At 43.2% G+C, this 15,501-nt stretch overlaps 1 long non-coding RNA gene across 2 annotated transcripts; it reads left to right on the top strand.

The window, feature by feature from the left end:
- Positions 1–495: 495 nt before the first annotated feature.
- On the top strand, positions 496–11,391 carry LOC138986226 (uncharacterized). Of its 2 annotated transcripts, none has more exons than XR_011463084.1 (4): positions 496–813; positions 7,090–7,181; positions 8,671–9,163; positions 10,448–11,391. It is a non-coding gene; the product is annotated as an uncharacterized lncRNA (long non-coding RNA). The 2 variants fall into 2 exon arrangements; XR_011463085.1 differs by lacking the exon at positions 496–813 and adding an exon at positions 2,074–3,575.
- The last annotated feature ends 4,110 nt before the right edge of the window (positions 11,392–15,501 follow it).

Genomic DNA, 15,501 nt, shown 5'->3' with positions numbered 1-15,501 from the left:
CAGAAGACCAGGAATTCCCTGGTGGTCAAGTGGTTAGGACTTTTCACTTTTCCTGTCAGGGGCTCAGGTTCAATCCCTGGTCGGGGGACTAAGATCCTGCAAGTCATGGCAAGGCCGGAAAAATTTTTTAAAAATTATTAATTAGATGGCCTTTAGACAGAGAGGTTATCCTTGGTTATCCAAGTGTGTGTAATGTAATCACATGAACCCTTAAAACAGAAGAGGGAGGCAGAAGCAGAAACCACAGAGGTTCAAAGCACAGAAAAGATCTGAGGTTCTGTTGTTTGTTTGAGGAGGAGGGGAATCATGTCACAGGGAAATGGCAACCACTGTCCTCTAACCGCCAGAAGCTGAATTCTGTCAATAACCAGTAAGTCTGAAAGAGGAACCTCCCTCAGCTGCCAATGAGAACCCAGTCCTGGCCAATACTTTGATTTTAACCCAGTGAGACGTTAAGAAGAGAACCAAGCCATACCATTCCAGACATCTGACCTAGAGAAACAGTGAGGCTTGTGTAAAACTGCTACATGTGTGATAATTCATTACACATCAATACAAAAGTAATACAGTCAGTAAAGAAAGGATCAGAGTAATAGCTACTAAAGAAGAGCAGGGTGGGGAAGAATATGCCAACACTTTCAGGGATTTAGAGGTGTTTGGAATGGACAAGGGAGCTTCCCTGGTGGCTTAGTCTGTAAAGAGTTCGCCTGCAGTGCAGGAGACTGGGGTTCCATCCTTGGGTCTGGAAGATCCCCTGGAGAAGGAAATGGAATGTGTGAGGAGAAGAGAGAAGAGACTGAAAGACGAGATGAGGTGAGTCTGATCGTGAAGAGCATTTTAAGCCAGGAGACTATTTTCCAAGAGCAAAGGGAACCAGTGAACTGTTTAACAGAGCTTGCGCTTATGGAGCATGAGGAACACGGCACAGCCTGGGACCAGGCATTCAGGATCCCCGGCTTCGTCAGTCAGGGAAGCCGGCGAGCAGGAAGAGTGGCTTGAGGGTGGCGAGCCCCAGACACTGACCAACATATGCTTGCTTGTTCTTTCTCATCTCAGTTACTCACAGCACCAGCTACGTGTAGGGCACCACTCCAGGGGGCAGGGACACCCACTGCTCCGAGCTCCCAGACCTCAGCAGGGCCTTTGTTATTGCTCTTGTTTTTCCAGAAGTCATGTGGAGTAAGATAAATATAGTTTATGGATTCCCACAACTAGTTCTGCCACTTATTAAGCCCACAAGCCAGGGCAAGTCACTTAACCTTTCTGAGTTTCCCTTTTCTGATTTGTAAATAACTATTATAGCTACTTCAGCAGGCTATTGCAGGAATCAAAGACAAAGTAGATAAAAACTTTAAACCTCATGAAAGCCCTGTTCAGATGATCCACCTTCCTCTCTTTGTCTGTCTACCATCCATGTGCTCTAGTTCTTCTCATATTCTTTTTTTTTCTCTCTCTCTTTCCTTTCATTGTTTTCTTTATTAAATTAGTTCAACAAATATTTCTTGGGAGCCTATTCATTCATCTAAATGTCTGTCCATGTCTGCTTAACACACACATTCCCATCATGGAGCTTACTCTATGAACACTTAAGGATACAGAACAAAGCTCCTAATGTATTTTTAAGTGGAAAATAAAAGTGATTACAAAATATGTTCGATTGACAAGCAGGTGTTTTGGTGAATATGTGTGTGCTGCGTGAAAGGGAGCAAGAGAGAAAAAGTACAAATATATTCATAGAGCCAAACATTAGAAAATATACCTCAAAACATTAGTAGAATACCTCTAGATGCTTTCATTTGGCTTTGTTTTCCCATTTCCCCGTATTTTTCAAATTTTCTGCAAGAAATACATTTTATAAATAGTAAAGCAGCCCAACATGTTTTAAGAAAAATACAAGATGTCAAATGCTAGGAATAAGTTATACATAGGATGTTATGGGAATGGATGTTTCTGAATTAAATGTTGACTGGGTAGAATCTCTATGCTTAGCTTTGAAGGATAAAAAGCTCTTTAGGAAAGACCTTAGTGAATGGCATTCGGGAGAAGGACCCGAGGTGTGCACACACTGGAGTGGTCAGCTCTTGTCACCTGAAGTGCATCCTGGGTCACACTAGGAGATGGGAATTAGAAGCCATGCTATGAATCTTAGCTTTTATCCTCTAAGTACAGAGGCATTTAAGCAGAGGATTCATATAGTCAGACCTTCATTTCTATAGATTACAGTGGGTGGCAGTGTGGAATGCATAGTGTAAAGAGGTTAGAAGCAGACAGGAAGCATGGAAATTTGTCAGGACGCTAGCGTCCAAGTAAAAGACAATGAAGGTCTGGACCAGAACAATGTAGTGAGAATGGAGAAAAATATTTTAGGGATAGTTGAGAATTGTTTATGGCTTATTTCCCATTCTGCCTGTGTTATACTATATTGTTAAATTAGCAACACTATAACTTATTTAAGAAAGTGTACTTAGGTGCCTATATAATATGCCTGCATAATTTTCCAACTGGAAGAAAAGTATCAAAGGGCATGGGAAGGCTAAGACCCAAAGACCTTGGACGATTTCATAATTTGGCTTGGGTCTCACTTCTGCAAGCCCAAAGGAGACAGTCAGAGTTAGAAAATGCTTCCCTCCTGCTGGAAACTAAGCTGTGGGGAGACTGGAAACAGCAGAGGGCCTGAGAGACTCTGGAGGAGGACCCACCAACGTACGTGGCAGACAAGACCAGATGAGCAACTCTGGTGTCATGGGCAGTCAGAGAGCAGGCTGTGCAGTGATGTGACTTGGAAAGAGACAGGAGGGTTTTGTGTGTGTGTGTGTGTGTGTGTGTGTGTGTGAGATGTTTGGCTTTTTCTGAGTCATGTTTAGTTTTTATAACAGCAGACTTTCCAACTGGCATAAAGACAGTCAGGAGTTAAGAGAGAAAGCAAAGCACCTAAGTATGTCATGCCAGCAGGGTGCCAGCACGAGTTTGCTAGCGGTTAGGAGCAGCCTGGCTGTCCGTGCTAAGGAGGGACATGAGCACAGGGAGGAATAAATTCCTGAGCTCTTCTTTGGCTCATGTTTTTACTTTGTTGACTTAAAAAATAATCACAACCTAAAAACTGAGAGTTATGTTTTATTTGGTAGGAATTTTTAGGACTTCAAGGCCAACAGACAGCATCTCAAGTAATCCCGAGAGAATTGCTCCGAGGAACGGCGGGTGGGAAGTAAGGGGTCAGGTTATATAGAAGTGAAGTGAAGTGGTGTCTGACTCTTTGTGCCCCCATGGACTGTAGCCTAACAGGATTCTCCGTCCATGCGATTTTCCAGGCAAGAGTACTGGAGTGGGTTGCCATTTCCTCCTCCAGGGTATCTTCCTGACCCAGGGATCGAACCCAAGTCTCCCGCATTGTAGGCAAACGCTTTACCGTCTGAGCCAGAAGTTAGTAACAAAGGACTGGTAGCCTGAACATCAAGAGATTGTTGTGAATTAAAGAAACCTAGATATCTCAAGTTAAGGAGTTTAGCACTTTTTTATGTGTGAGAAGATGCAGGAGTCTGCTCCCTGAAATCATTGCTTTCATCATCTCAGCTGGGGTGAGTATCCAGTGATTTTTCACATCCTGAGTCCTTCAGGACGCCCTGCAGGGAGTGGCTGCAGCCTTGCAGCTGCCAGATCTGTGCAGGTATTCTTCTCCTTCCTGAGCGCCCTGGAGGACGGGAATCCCTGATGACTGTGACCTCCTTGCTTATTGATCTGATAACAAATACTTCATTTCTCAATCTCATCCACGTTCTGCTTTATGTTTGCACCAAGTGAGTAAATGCTTTCCTAATGAAATTTTGAGGCTTTTTCTTAACCCCCTCTTTCTAATCACATTCATGGGAAGTGTCTAAAATCCTCCAAGTAAGGCACAAATCTTCTTTCATGAAAAAGTGAATATTGATATTGAAATCCAAGATAAGTTTTAGATGCTCTCAGCCCTCTGGCTGGATGTAGGCAGGCACAAGAGAAGCCTTAATACAAGGAGTCAGGAACACAAGAAGGCTTTATCATAGAGCGCAAAGAGTTGGGTTTGGAGGTCTGGAGCCCTGACGTCAGCCCAGAGAGGGTCACAGCATCTTTCTCTGAGGGTCTCTCTGAGCTCAGCTGCTTGGGGAAGTCAAGTCTCTGGTCATATCAGAAGGGGCTGAACAACCTCAGGTAATCCCTAACGGTCTTTTCATTTGTATATTTAGATTCCGTGGACCAGGAGGACTTAAAATAACAATTATTTGCAGCTTTGCAGAAAATTAGAGAAACTTGTAAGAGTGAGCTTTCTACAACAGGATAACAGAGGATTTAAACTGAACCAGCACAGAAAGCCAGAGGTAGAACTCAGAGGAATACTTTTTTTTCCAGTGAGGTCTGTTCTGACTTTCAAAGGGATGTGTCCCCCTCTAGCCCTGTATTAAAGTAAACTTGGTGTTTGGGAGGGTGCTGTCTTTGTGTGTTGATTTCTTTTAATGAGAGTGAAAATTCTTTCTTTGGCAATAAAGGCCCAGAGCAGAGGAAATATAGTGAGGTGGCAGTGGGTGGTGGGGGTGGGGTGGCAGGTGTCCTCAGATTGGATACCAGGAAACGACCTCTCATGTGACCTCCAAGAACCTGAAGGCTTGAGGAATCACTTTTCTGAGAAATCTTGTCTAGCAAACGCCTCACCCACAGCTTCTTCTAGCCAGTAAGTCCTAAAGCTCACGGGTTAGCAGGGCAAGAGCATCTACCTTGATCTCTGCTGCCCTGGAGTCCTGCCCTCCAAAATGGCTCAGAGAAGCCAGCAATTTCCTTTTCTGGCTTTCTTTTCCCTTTTCCTATTGCATTCTAATTCACAGGCAAAAGAATTATCTGCTGTTTTAATTCTGGTTAGGCCCACAGGGACATACAATAACATTTCTCTTGCCTTTTCTTTTTTTAAAGTATTTGTTTGGACTGCACTTCTATAAGCTAGGTCTTGTTCTGGGAGGGGCTGAAATTGCCTGAGGGAGGCTGTGTGGGTGGAGTAAGAAAATCTGAATGGGATTCCTACCTTGATGAGCGGGTAAAAATTCTGTGTGTGTGTTATGTGTCTGTCTGTCTAACCCTTAGAAAAAGTTAATTATCATATTTCCAAGTACTCAGAGCAGAATGGATGATACACTGACCAATTTTAACGTTGCATTTTGATCCTCTATTTGAAATTCCCCCAGAACAACGGCTCTAGGTCCAGTTTCTACATTGCCTCTGAGGGTCCCCTGTTGTGAAATGCTAAGGGCTAGACAGACTTGAGATCCTAAGATTACTTCCACTTTCCCACCTCCCTGCATTATCATTTCCCTACCATATTATACAGTGAAAGAATGTCATCTAACTTTTTGAGAAAGACAGCTAGCTGGCAAAATATACCTCTTTCCTTCTCTGCGTTAGAGGCAGATTCTGAGACCCTTCTCTATGTCAAAATGATACCTATATTTCAAAGCATAGACAACATACATTGTGAAGCCTCCTCTAATTTTTCCAAACCCAAAACTAAATGAAACAAACTATATGTATATACATGGTTTCCATGGTGGCTCAGTGGAAAAGAATCTGCCTGTCAATTCAGGAGACAGGGTTTGATCCCTGGGTTGGGTTGGGAAAATCCCCTGGAGAAGGAAATGGCAACCCACTCCAGTATTCTTACCTGGGAAATCCTATGGACAGAAGAGCCTGGCAGGCTACAGTCCAAAGGGTGCAAAAGAATTGGACATGACTTAGCAACTAAATAAAAACAACTATATATATGTAAGGTTTCCCTTGCTTAAACTTCCAAGTGCATTTAAGGGTATACATTGGGTTTTGTTAATTTATGATGACAATTTAGTCTACGTCAGGTGCTAGGTTAAGCATTTTACATGTATTAACATTGCAGGTAAATGCAACTTTTGACTCCATCTCATATCTGAACAAAGAGATCATGTGACTTGCCCATGACCGCTGGGAAACGGTAGAGTCATTTATTTCCTGTATTGGTAGAGATAGTACTCCATCTTTTGCTAAGATTTTATGTTTTACCTACCTTTTGCTTGCAAGAATAATTGACATTTGTAAGGGGATTAACATTTTACCATTCATCAGCTCATTAATGTCAAAAATACTTTTGTGGTGTTGTTATTACTATTTTTCCCACATTTCACAGGAGGTATGTGGCAGAAATAGTATTCGGCCAGGTGATATTTCACCCTACCCCAGGCCACTGAACTCCCTTCCCTGGCCTCCTGCAAGGTCAGCTTGGTGATTTCATTGCCTTTGTAGGGCTAGAACTTTCCCTTCACCACAGCTACCAAAAGATCTAAATTATGGTACCAGGGCAGGGGTGTGGCCCATACTGGCCCAGGCTTTATCTAAGAGCTACACAAAGGAGAGAGAGCTCAGATCTTTCTCAAGTTGTCCAGGTGGTCACCTATCTGCAAGTTTTGCATCCACAGATTTGGAGAGCTGTCTTCATGGTACTATGCTATTTTATATAAGGGCCTAAAGCATACGTGAATTTTGTTATCAGTAGAGGTCCTGGAACCAGTCCCTCCCAGGGATAATGAAGGGTGAGCTCCAATAGAATGTAGAGTTTCCCTTTATATTGGAGAATTATAGGATATAAGGGGCCAGATCAATATGACCAGTGGCTTTATATGACCAGATCAATATACCCAGTGGCTTTTATCAGCTGAAATCTTCATATTGGTTTATAGAATGGGTCCTGCTCTTCTCTGAGAATAGAATGAAGATTCAGGTCCATTTGGCCAGCACATACTAAGAAAAACTAAATTGGGTTAAAGAGTCCCTTAACTGAATCCTGCATAAAGGGCATGTTACAGTTCATTTATCCTTTTAATGAGAAAATAATGAGCACTTACTATACACCAAAATATATGTGCATATTAGAGCTTTAGAAGTACAATTGACCAAGAATTTTTCCACACCTTTGGGATTTTGTCAGTCTAAATAAAGAAGTAAACTGGAACAAGTTCCAATTACCAGAAATTGAGTTTGTTTGGAAATAGCAGATGAATTGCAATTCAGAAAACATGTGCTAATTATAACTGGACTTTTCTGCAGAATATCTAGCCAGGAGACCTGAATCCACTTGCAATAAGGAAGATAAAGTTAAAAAAAAAACAAAACAGAAAACGTGCTGTAGCAAGTTACAGGTGAGTCCATGGGGATCGGGGAAGGCTGAATTTATGGGGGAAAGTGGGAAGAAGGAGAAGTCCAGCGAGAGTCCAGGCAGGAAGTTCACCAGTTTGAGGATGGGAGAGATTCTTAGCAAATATTCATTGGTCTGGAGGTAAGTCTTAGTTTTTAGTACAGCAGGCATGTATAGAAATCAGTCTCACTTCTTAAATTCCATTCTTCTGAGGGCACGTGTATAAGATTTTCCATTTCGTATCATCCGGTTTCATTTTGAATTGGAAGTCTTTCATGATTTCATAATCATACGAGAGAAACACGAAAAAAGGCAGTTACTGTGTAATGTGATGCTCATTCACAATGCAGAAGCAGGGGGCTGTGCAGTCAGAAGAGGCTCATTTATACTGTAGGGAGTTGGATAAGGAAGAAGGTGATGATGGAGGGGAGGAATATGATGGAAGGAGTGAGATTCAGGGGAGATACCCCTGGTGAAAGGAAGAGTGTGTACAAAAGAAAGAAAGAGAGTAGAACACAGCCAGGCTGCAGAGGCGGTGGTGGGAGTTTGGCATTCTTGAAATGCACTGGTACACAGCAGGTCTGTGCGCCCCTAGGGGCTGCAGCCCGCCAGGCTCCTCCTTCCACAGGATTCTCCAGGCAAGAATACTGGAGTGGGTTGCCATGCCCTCCTCCAGGGGATCTTCCCAACCCAGGGATGGAACCTGCGTCTCTTACATCTCCTGCATTGGCAGGGGGCTTCTTTACCACTAGAGACACCTCTGGGATTCATTCTCCTTTCTGAAGATAGAGCATCTGCTGGTCTTTGACGGTTATACTGCTTCTCAATGTACTCACCTAAAAACATGTTAAAAATCATTTATGTTCAAAGGGCCCACCTAGTGCCTCGATTCAGAAATAAATCAACGGAGAAGAGTGTTCCGTTTACTATGCTGTGTAAGAAACTGTTCTACAGGTAGTGGCTTAAAAGGACAATTGTTTTGTTTATGTGGATCAGGAGCTCATACTAGAGTGTTGAGGAAGCCTGTCACACATCCATGTCTGAAGGCTATCTCCTGTTGAGTACAGAATCTGTCTTTGGTGGGCCACTTGTTCTTGCCCAGGGGGCAAGCCAGGGCACTTTAAGAGTCTTCTGGGAGGCAGACTCCTCCTCCAGTTTCCTTGGTCCTGCTGATTCAGCTGGGCCTCCTGTGACCTTCCAGTTGCAGAGCTCCTGCTTGGCACCAGGGGGCGTGCCTGGGTCTTTACTCTCCCTCTAAACAGGGCCTTATAAATGGACTTTTGTGAATGGACTGGTCTCCTGAGGCCACAGTGGCCCCTCTTGACCACCTTTCTATCCTGCTTGTTCTCACCTCTTTCCTTCAGCTCAGAACTAAGCATGAGTTGAGATGCCCTGGTATTTTCACAGAAACTGTAGTCGAGGTCCCTGTTAGATTCCTGATAGTTATCAAACATTTCAGGTTTTTTTTTTTTTCCTTTTCTTCCACCTTCCAGCATAATTTGAAGAAGCTTATCAACCTTATCAAGTCAAAGCTATGGTTTTTCCAGTAGTCATGTACAGATGTCAGAACTGGACCATAAAGAAGGCTGAGTGCTAAAGAAGGCTGATGCTTTTGAACTGTGTTGTTAGAAAAGACTCTTGAGAATCCCTTGGACAGCAAGGAGATCAAACCAGTGCATCCTAAAGGAAATCAACCCTGAATATTCATTGGAAGGACTGATGCTGAAGCTGAAGTTCCAGCACTTTGGCCACCTCATGCGAAGAGCTGACTCATTGGAAAAGACCCTGATGCTGGGAAAGATTGAGGGCAGGGGAGAAGAGGGCGACAGAGGATGAGATGGTTGGATGGGACCATCGACTCAATGGATATGAGTTTGAGGAAACTCCAGGAGATAGTGAAGGACAGGGAAGCCTGGCGTGCAGGAATCCATGGGGTCACCAAGAATTGGACATGACTGAGCAACTGAACAACAAAAAAAATCAAAGGTAAGACTAGAACTATGTCTTATAGGTTTCTTTTTGTAATTTTCACTTTAAAATGATTCACTTTTTTTTGAATATGCAATTCATTCAGAAAGATCAGAATTCTAAGATGAAAGTAGGTAAGTACCAAGAATCCGTTCCACATTGCCATGTTCCTCATAAATGTCTCCAGTTTTGCTAGTGTAGAATCTCAACATCATTGCTGAATTTTAACTGTCAAGTTCCTAGCCGAGTACACTTAGCACAGGAGATGGATTTACCTGCTTGGGCCCTGTCTTAGCCTGTTCAGGCTGCTGTGACAAAATACCATCGACGGGGTGGCTTATAAATAATAGAAATTCCTCCTAGCTCTGGATGCTCAACAGCCTGAGCCTAAGGTGCCAGCAGGTCTGATGTCTGCTAAAGCCTGCCTCCTGGTTCACAGTTGTCTTTTCACAGTGTTTCTACCTGCGGCAGGGGGAAGGAGACTCTCTGGGGTCTCTTTTATAATGTTACGGATTCCATTCCTGCAGGCTCTCCCCTGACGACCCAGTGATCTTCCAAAGGCACCACATCCTAACACCATTATATTGGGAGCTAGAATTTAACATATGAACTTGGGGAGACATGAACATTCAGTCTGTAGCAGGCCACTTCCAAGTCATCTTCTAGGAACATTATTTTTTTTCTTCCATAATGAATTTTATTTTTAAATTTTTATTTATTTTCTATTATTTATTTGACTGCCTCAGGTCCTCGTTGCATCAGGCAGGATCTTTCATTGTGGTGTGTGGACTCTCTAGTTGTGGCACGTGGACTCAGTGGTTGCAACACACAGGCTTAGTTCCTCTGAGGTATGTGGGACCTTACTTCCCCTACCTGGACTGAACCCAAGTCTCCTGCATTGCAAGGCAGATTCTTCACCACTGAAGCACTAGGAAAGCTCCCTAGGTGCACTATTAACATGTTGATATGCCTTGTTAAATGCACAGTCCTAATACATTTTAACCACATGAGTTGCTTATTGCCTTTTTAAGCTCCAGAACCTAGAGGACCAGAGTTATTTGCTATATAAAAGTGCTCCATATAAGGCACCAGTAATAGGACATACGTATGGAGGGAAAAAAGCATTATCATGGTGGAAGAGACAGTCTATTAATAAGAATATTATGCTATTTTTCTAGGTTTTGTGATGGCTGTAGTATCTGTCATTACTTCTACATGTGTCATTTTCCGGGTTTCTTTTGCCATTTTCTAAACACTTGGTTACACAATTTTAATTTGTTATTGTGTGCCCTGTTTTCTTAGGAACCCCACATTGGGAGAACTTCTGGTCGCACACAACTCTGAGCCTCTCCTGATAAATAGCCCAGCAGGTGTCTCACCGCTTTGAGTTACGTGTGGTTTGCCCATCTGCGCAGCGTGAGTGACCCAGACAGCAGAAGGACGGGCCTTGTTTCTCAGTGTACGGTCTTGGCAATTTCTTGGCCCTTGTCCAAGTCACCAGACACACTCTCCATCATTACCATTAACAGCAACGTGTTACAATGCAGCCATTACCACTCATCTACGCCAGCGCCTGAGTTGATGAGTTGAGAGGAGAGGAGGACAGAAAGGGGAAATCTAAAGGCAAGGTGCGGTGGGGGCAGGAGACAGCTTCTCCTTTTCTGCCCTTTCTCCAAAAACTTCCCTAGTTTTATTTCCCATTTGCTCAGCCGTGTGTTCTCACACTCTCCTTTACCTTGAGAGCTGACTGTTGGACGCGCACAAGAGAAGAACGTGAAGGCCTCCAGATAAAGTAGACACGGAATCAACACAGGGTTCCAGTCACTCGTTTTCTTTGACGGGGCTTTACCAGGCTGGATGGAAGAAGAAAAGACAGCCAGGAAAGCGGGAGTTATAAATCAGCTCTGTGCTCTTCCGAGGACTTCTATTCAACTGAAGACGTGTCCAATGCAGGACCTTATGGCTTTCTGTTTTCTTTTTGCTTACATGGAGAAATAACAGTTAATATAGTCAACTATCCCAAGGCAGAAGAGTATTATTAAAAAAAGAATACTTTGCAACATTATTGATTTCTCAAGTAACTGTGAGATATTTTAAGATTTTGATTTAATAAAACATAGTATGATTTCTTTTATGGGATTTTTATGTTTTCCCAATCTTTATCACCCTTGTGTGTTTCTTAGTTGAAAATGAGAGTGTCTACTAAGTATCAGCTGAACAAATCCTGATCTAAGTTACAAAAACCTTTATGGCCACATTGTCATTTTCCTCCACTTACCTCTTTCTGTAAGTAGATTTGTGGGGCAGGGGTCGTCCCTGGAGAAAGAGAACCAGGCATGGCTTTCTTGACATAAGAGAAGCTGCTTTGGGCCCAAGCCCTTGGTGGTCTCAGCCTGGCCATAATGCTTGGTCTTGAACAGGTCTCAGTGATAAACGGTCTTAAGGGAACAAAAGAATGCATAAACAACGGACTGTTAACGGGCAAGAGAAATAACAAGAGCAAAAATATTAGATCTGTCGCAAAGACTCTCAGTTCTCTTTTGATGGTAAAGACTAGCCTAAAGCACGGTCTTGAGCCATTTTGCAGAATCGAAATGCCAACAACTAGATCAACTGGAATCGAAAGGAATGTTGACCTTTTCTGACCCTCTTGACTTCAATCAACTGAAGCTTGGACTCTGCCTACCATCCAGGCCCCTTCATGAATATGCATGTACCAATAGCTTAAACTTTCCCACTTTTGCTGTTCAGAGAAAACACTGCTCTGGGAAAGATCCCTAGTGTTCGCCTCACTTGCAGTGAGTAAAAAAGACCTTCTGCAATTTGGCTTTTCTGTCTTTTGGCAATACCACCAAAAGGCAAACCCAACATTCAGGTAACAATTCTATGTCATTGAGCCTTCTTTATATTTATTCATATTTTTCTATATACACAGCATTTATTATATATACCCAGTATAATGTGATACAGTGTGTAAGAGGAAAGATTGGAGAAGCAAGGATCCCTAAGTTGGTTTGGGGAGTAGGTAAAGAAAACTTGGTCTTCACTGATAGCACAGATGGTGAAGAATCAGCCTGAATTCAGGAGACCTGGGTTCAATCCCTGGGATGGGAAGATCCCCTGGAGAAGGGAACGGTAACCCACTTCAGTATTCTTGCCTGGAGAATTCCACGGACAGAGGAGCCTGGTGGGCTACAGTCCATGGGGTTGCAAAGAGATGGACGTGACTAAGCAACTAACACATACACACGAAGAAAACTTAGAGAGTCATCTGAGCTGGACAGCAGTGCTCTTCAAAGAAGAACCATGTCTGTTCTCCACTCTCTACCTAGCACATGGGAGCTCCTCCGGTATGGCAAAAGGATGTGGAAATGGAAAAAAGAAATTGTTTTGGGTAGAAATAACAGACGTTGTTGTTATTATGTCTCTAAGTCATGTCGGATTCTTTTGCAACTCTGTGGACTATAGACTGAGAAGCTCCTCTGTCCATGGGGTTCTCCAGGCAAGAATACTGGAGTGGGTATCCATTTACTTCTTCAGGACATCTTTTTGACTCAGGGATTGAGCCTGCCTTTCCTACATTGGCAGGCTTTACCACTGAAAGAAACCTCAGGGAAGCCCTGAAGTTATTAACAGACATCCTCAAAGGAGGAGGAATGGCAGAGATTAACATTTACTTTTTATTAAGCCCCTAAAATGTGCTAAAAATGCACAGATTAGAGATAAATCTGAGGAGTGGTGATTAGTTGGTAAGTATGTTCACACCTGGCAGCTCTAGAGTTTTCAGTTATATTCAAAAAGAGGTCATTTACTTGGAAAGAAGCAGATAGCTGGCAACATAATTGGGCTACAGCTGAAGCCCTCAAACCTCTAAACTCAATCTGCATGAGGAAATAAATTCCCTTTGTTATTTAAGCCAGTTTCTGTTATTTGCAACCGAAAGCAGCTGAGCTTTATGTCAGGTAAGATAAAGGTTAAAAGCAGAAAAAAGTGACAGGGTCTCCTTGTTCTGCTCTAATGTGGTCTGAAGAATGGTAGCATCACCATGGAACTTGTTAGAAAAGCAAATTCTTGGGCCCCATCCCAGACCTACTAAATCTGAACCACTGCAGCCCAGATCGACGCCTGATTTGCATTTCCAACAAGCCACAGGTGTTGCTGATGCCCTTGGAAGGCAGACCGCCTTTGAGCAGCTCCTCTGAAATACTCCCCTGGGTGGACGATGAGGCTAAGACTTCATAGCTTTGAGGGATGAATACTAAGTTTTTCTCCTTACCAGAGGTAAGCTCTAACTGTGAACTAATTCAAGTCGATTTCTTTCCAAAAGAGGAGGTGAAGCAACTGGGAGAATATTTCTTCTTTGTATCAGCACATCAGTGATAAAGAAAAGTGTATCCTGTTGTTGCTGACAGTGGGGTCTGGCTGCTCCTAGCTCTAAAATCAATAAAGGGGCAGATGCCTGTCCAAAGGCGGTGTTCCTCCTCCCAACAAGCAGCGGGCAAGAGCTTTTAAATGGGATTTTAGGGTGTATAGGTGGAGGGAGGGGGCTACATGCAGAGACAGCACAGTCAGCTCTGATAGTGACTTGAAATTGCTCAAGCAGCGGTCTGACCAGCATCATCTTAGTTGTTTTTAGTACAGTTAATCTTCAAGTCCAGGGCTGGTTTGTTTCCATTTCTTTGAGGCCTGTTCTCAGAATTGTTGCAGCTTATATTATGGTCTGGTCATCATGTAGTTAATTTCTTCCACTTGGTGAGGGTTTCAGTATCTACAAAACAGCTCAGAAATATAGCTCAGAATATTATCTATGATCCTGGAAGGGGTACTGAAAGCCCTTGACTTTTCTTAATGACCAAACTGTTATTGTTTTTTTCTTGTTTGACTGCTTTTCTTGGCTTCTGCATGTTCTCACTTCTCGGATTAAACGTATTCTTTGGCTCATGTTTTTCTACAGACAAAAGGCAGACTGATGACATGGTGGGGGAAGAACCACAGGGTCTGGCTCCATTTCGCTGTAGGTTCCTTGGCTATTTGCAGGCATAGGTCTCTAAAGATTTTAAATGAGGAGAACAGTTAGTGGGCAGATTCTGCAGAGTTCCCAGAGAGAGGAATCAGTGCAGCTGTAGCACCAGCAGCACGTGACTGATGAGCGCTGCCGCTGGATGAAGCCCTTACAACTGTCTCGTGCTCTTGTGTGCCTTCACACGAGCGCGTAAGTGTGTCATTCCCAACAGAGAAGACAGATTGGCCTAGCTTTGGGCCCCCCGGTCACCGTGTGTTCAGGAGAGAAGGGAACTCATGAACAGCAGATTCACTAAAAATTACAGAAACAGAGCAGGTGAGATACTGCTCTTCCAAGGGAAGAGTTGCCAAACTACAGAAACACAAATGTCCACGATACTGTTTCTAATACAGAAAAGTAAAAAAAAAGAAGTATGTGTGGAATTAAAGATTCTATCAGAAAGCCAAAAGCTGAGTTGGAGCGTAGTTTAAAAAACGCTGCCTGCCACATCAGTAAACAAGGATGTGCAGGCCATCAAGACATCAGTCACTGCCGCCAGCCCCGCACTGTGCAGCCCAGGGGACTGGGGAGGAAGGAGCCGGGATACTGGCCCCAGGAAGCTAGGGTGCAGATCAAAGAAATGATTTCAAGGAGCCCAGACTCTTGCATCTTCCCGTATATAGAAAAGTACTAAGTTCATTAATTTGAGATGTCTGGTTTTCTTTAATTAGCAGCAATCTTTGATGTTCAACTACGAGACTTTTTGTTTGTTTGAACTCTTGTATATCCTGGCTCCTCCCTTACCTCTTTGGAGCAGCCCCTCAAAGGCTGTCTTCTGGGCTTCCGTCCTCAGTGAGTCCATTGAGTAAAACATAATTAGGTTGTGAATTTTTTTTTTTTTTTCAGTTGATGTAAGAACAAAATTTGAGAAGCTATAATACTGATCTGCTGCTGCTGCTAAGTCGCTTCAGTCGTGTCTGACTCTGTGTGACCCCATACACGGCAGCCCACCAGGCTCCCCCATCCCTGGGATTCTCCAGGCAAGAACACTGGAGTGGGTTGCCATTTCCTTCTCCAATGCACGAAAGTGAAAAGTGAAGGTGAAGTCACTCAGTCGTGTCCGACTCTGATCTAATGGGATATATACACTTAATAATAAAAATTTTTAAAGAGCATATGATAGTTATTGTGTATTCATGGCAAGTGTGAGGCTTGTTTTGTATAGCAGAGTTTCACAGTATCAGTGCAACTTATATTTATTCTCTGTGCATTGTCAAGTATTTAGCAACATCCTGGCCTCCACGTATCAGGTGCTAGTAGCATCCCAGCTCTGTTCGTAACAATTACAAATGTC

This window comes from Bos mutus, chromosome 29 (genome assembly GCF_027580195.1).
Source record: "Bos mutus isolate GX-2022 chromosome 29, NWIPB_WYAK_1.1, whole genome shotgun sequence".
Taxonomy (NCBI): Eukaryota; Metazoa; Chordata; class Mammalia; order Artiodactyla; family Bovidae; genus Bos; species Bos mutus.
This window is presented reverse-complemented; position numbering and strand designations above follow the sequence as displayed.